Raw genomic sequence first — 4945 nt, 5'->3', positions numbered from 1 at the left:
TGTGATGGGTCTAAGTAACGAGTACGTGAATAAGCATGAAAAGGAAGGTATTTAGGAATATCAACTAACCCCGGCGGCGAGTAGGATTTGTGTTTTTACAGCGCCCAGGGGCAGGATAGGAATGAGAGGCTGGAAGTTGCTGGCGCCAATGGCAAGTTTGTGTTCATAGATTTCAGCAGCCTTGCATTACAAAAGAAATGCGCGGCTGCCATTCTCGAACCTGAAGGTGCCTCGCACACCTCTTAAAAGCACAGCGCTTTGAAAAATATATATATAAGTTCATGAGGAGCGTTAATGGCATGCCTGCCATTCTTAAAACAAAACACACGCAAAAGCTACATCGGGCCAGGAGATGTATTATACACGCACGCCGTGCGCGTGCACATAGCCTGTCCGGGCGCGTGCCACCTCCTGTCTCCCTTCGGGACAGAAAGCGGCAGCAATAGTCTCGCAAGCGAAACAGCTCATGCGCTGCATTCACAAGGGAGACCTAAAAACAACAGAGGGTGAGAAAGAGCAGACGTGGATAGTAACAAAGTACTGAGAGCAGTAGTGAGAGCAAGAATGAAAGTGTGAAAAGAGGCTTGAGAAGTGAAGAGAGATGGAAGAGATGGAAGGAGTAGAAAAGAGATAAGAGGATCAGAAGCGAGGGGTGAGGCGGGAGACTATGGCACAAGAAGCCATCCCAGAAAGGGCCTAAACTTGTTAGAAGACCAGTCACAGGTAAGTGGGTGTAGTGGGCTGTGCCTTGGCACCTGCTTTGGAGTCATGCAGCGGCTCCCATTAAGTAGGTCATGGGGAGGAGAGGAAGAGTATTTGAAGGAGGTGGGTGAGGCTGATCTGAGTGGGAAGAAGGGGTGGGAAGTGGCATTGGGAGGTTAAGAGCAGAGGGAAGAGGGAGGAGGGAAATGTGCAGAAGGAGGTGGGGCAGTGGAGTGCAACTGAGATTTGAGCGGGGAAAGGGTGCAGAAGCTGAAAGTGAGCAGATGCTCAGAGTGTGAAAAAAGGTTGAAAAGAGGCTCAGAAAAAAATTACTTAAGTTGGTGAAAAAAAGGCTCAAAAGACTTTAAATTGAGGCAAAAAAGTGGTGAAAAAAACTCAACAGTATTTAAAGTCCACAAAAAGTGGAGAAAATGCAGCTCAAATCAAGGCACAGAGAGAGAAGTCAAAAGAGCTGAGGGTGAGAAAGAGCAGATGCAGGGGGTAGCAAAGGCCCTAGAGCAGGAGTGAGAGCAAGAGTGAAAGGTGTGAAAAGAGGCTTGTGAAGTGAGGAGAGATGCGAGAGATGGAAGGAGCAGAAAGAGAGAAAAGGAGTAGAAGCAAGGGATGAGACGGAAGCTTCAAGCAGAAGAAACCGGGTCCTAAAGGCCCTCGACTGGTTGGAGGACCAGTCACAGGTAAGTTGGTTGGGGGTAGAGCCTATACACATTTGTGTAACATTGTTCAGCCGTTTTAGAGAAATTAAGGTTCATAAATAGTAGTGCTGCAACAAAATAAAGCATTTTGGATGGATTGGCCAGTGAACCAAGAGCTGTGCTTGGCTAGCTGCAACATGAACAGAAATGTAGCAGCCACCATTACAGGACTAGTGGACTTGGTCCCTGAGTCCTAAAAAATGTAAAAGAGGATATAATGGGGCTGGGCAGAAATACCCTACCCAACTAGCCCTTGCGGAGGGGTATGATGAGATCCCAGAGTAACCGACACTGGGAGCAAAATTTAAAAAAAGCAATTGAGCTATCATGGTTATGAGGGACTCCTACAGAAGCCAGAACAGCCCCTATGTACTATAACTGGTGTCCCGGGGGCTGAGTAAAGGCGAAGGCGGAGTGATAATTAAGACAGAAAATAAGAGTTGTTTTTCTTTAAGAGCTTTATTTGTACATTTCAGTGCAGTAAACAAAACCAAGACAAAAAAATGAATAAAAAAAGATAAACATAACATGCCACGTGATACACATGTCCATATCACCATCCATTACATAATATGAAACCAGTACAGTTACAATAAACACATTAGCATGAACCAGGTCTGTAGCCCAATAATGTCTGATCCATGCGTATCAACTCGTGGAACCCAAATCACCCTACAGTAGAAGCGGCTTTGCTCCCTCAATTAGTGTCAGTGTCTGGATCTGAACTGGTTTGTACTTTCACCATACCTCTGAAACTTTTATATTACTAACACCCAGGTTGCAATATCATCTTGTGCTTTCTCATTCAATCTAGACAGTTTAATATGTTGTTCTTCTGTCACCATTCACTCCAGGACATCCCTGACTCATAAGTCTATTTGGGGTGCCCATGTTCCGATCCAGCCCATAGCCATCCATCTTTTTATAAGCATGAACCTACTATTACATGAAAATTTACAGACCAACTCACCGGCCCAATTACAGTTTGCATTATTGAATGCCTAATCTAGCTTAATTTCCCATGCTAGCAGAGCATGAGGCTGTGGCTTGAAAAGATCACCCTCAAGGGCCTGGTACAGGAGCGTTATCAAGTGTCTCCCCTCCCCCATTGTAGGAGCCCACCCAGCACCTGGGACGGCACTGACATAGCTGGGAGGTGTACCACACCTCTCTCACCGTATTCTCTAACTTAGCATATCATAAGAAGGGGCCACCCTACCTTAAATGTATCTTGAGCATCCTGAAAGGTAATAAAGATCTTGCTGGGGTAAAGGCCCCAGCCAGAAAACAACTCCATCCTTCCACAGCTCCAGGAACACACCTGTGTCTACAGCATGAAATGGCTCAAGGTCCCACAATTGTAGCTTCCGATCAAATGGCTCCCCATGATGAACCATGGACCAGTCTCTCCCAGATTGCCGCTATCTGATGCACCAAACATGGAAACTGAAAGTCTGCCCATCCCCCTCTCATGAGGAGTTGCGCCAGTGTCTCATACAAGTCAAGCAGGAAATAAAATTGTAACTTATTTTTAAAACTTTACAAATTCACTGAAAACAACAAAGGTTAAAGCAGAGTTACAAATATTTATATGTCTTCTAATAATGAAAAAAACTACCACTTTAAAACCAAACATTACTGAAATTCACCAGTTATTCAAGAGTGCCCGAAGTATAACTTACACTGCTGGGATGCACTGCTTATAACCTCACATATTACATAGCTGATTACATATGAAATGTAGAGCGGTGCAAGGTATACTAGGTCAGCATATTCTTGTTTTTTTGTGTAGCTTCTTTATCAACTTCATATTAAAAACATGTACATTGAGCTTGTTTATCCATTGCATCAAGAGTGCACAATACGTTTGCCTGTGCTTATACATAAAGGTTACCAAATTAAATTGGTCAGCAGGTAGCCATCATATACCATAACATGCATTTTTAAGGCAGACAGTCAACCTTCAGGGCATCTTAGTGCAGAAACAGATGGTTTTTGTTAACTATCTGAAAGATACTTATTTCCTCCACATCAGAAAGGTGAAAGGCAAGCACACATTCTCTGAATAACTGATGTTTATTGATGTTCAACTGAATGAGTCTCAATTTAACTATTTAAAAGGATAATATAGTGAGTGGGCGCTACAGACTTTTAACATAGATGTATTATTCAGCTGGGCTACAAGGCCCGGCTTTAGCTGCCTAGTAGCAACGTGTCATGTGGCAACAGATCAGTGGCGGTTCCTCTGTAATGGCGGAGGAGCATTGCCACGCTGGTCAGTCAGTCATAGGTCAAGTGAAAAAGAAAATAACCGCTGACTGACTGAGCCGATGCCAGCAGTGTAGGGAAGGGAGGGGCTGGACACAGTTTGGAGGAGTGGTAGGCGATCTGTAAGTGCACAGATGTCATATACCGGCCAAACAGACATGCGCACCTAGATTTCTCCAACCCAGCAGTGTTGCTCAGCCAGGTTGGAGAAACATCACAGGCTCCTAGGCATTGTGTGAGCGGCAAACCACGCTGCCCAGACCAATCCTGGTACTGCTCTCATGGTAGGTATGGCATGAGAGCAGCACTGTGATTGGGTGGGGAGCCTGTACCGCAGTGCATGCTGGTAGGAGAGCCGGAGAAGAGGACTGAGTCGGCCGCGTCATCAGGTATGTTTTTTTAAAACAACTATTTCCCCTAATTCCCTGTCCCCCTTCCCCCACACACTTTAGAATTGCGGCAGCCGACACTGTGACAGGTCATGTGTGTAGGCTTTAGCCAATCATGTGTTTATAGCGAGCAGCACATTGCAAACTGGGACTTGTAATTTTACTTTTAACATGAAGAATTGACTCAAAAATCTGAGCATGCATGGTTCATTTTCTGTAAAAAGCTAGGACAGACATATGCACCATATTATCAAGAACACGCGATAAATATCGCGATTTTTCATTATCGCCCTCTATCGCTGAATTACATTGCTGTGTTTGTGGCATATTAGCAACGCTTTGCTAACAGGCGAAGTACAATCCAACGATACACTGCCATAATGATCATTAGCATGTGAAATCCAGCGTTGATTTCACAGCGCTAATGAAAAGCTTGGTAATAGGGGCGTGTGTACTTAACCATACAATCTACCTCCCATAGGCAATAAGTCTAAGTCAGGTTTTATTCAGGCGTTAGAATCATGCGATAATGGGGGCTTAGCGCACCTTTTGTCATCGCTTCGCTGTTCAGGGGCAGCGTTGTTAATACCGCGATATTGTTTTTGCAATCATTTCACATGTTGTCCTAGGAGGAAACGCCTACTTTGCATCTCATTAGCAATATCTATCGCTGTCATGAGATGCGTTGCAGATTCGGCTGCTAACATGCGCTAATGCATGTTAGCGCCACCTTGTTAATAGGGCGATAAGAATATCACCAATTTAGCGGCAAAAAGTGTCTCTAAAGCGGCGATACTTCCCTTGATAATATGCCCCATGGTGTCCTATCAGAGAGAAGGGCCTTGTTTAAGAAGCCTTTTTGGGGAGCCCCTA

The sequence above is a fragment of the Lissotriton vulgaris genome, unplaced genomic scaffold (assembly GCF_964263255.1).
Source record: "Lissotriton vulgaris unplaced genomic scaffold, aLisVul1.2 SCAFFOLD_1253, whole genome shotgun sequence".
Taxonomy (NCBI): domain Eukaryota; kingdom Metazoa; phylum Chordata; class Amphibia; order Caudata; family Salamandridae; genus Lissotriton; species Lissotriton vulgaris.
Note: the sequence above shows the minus strand (reverse complement) of the source record.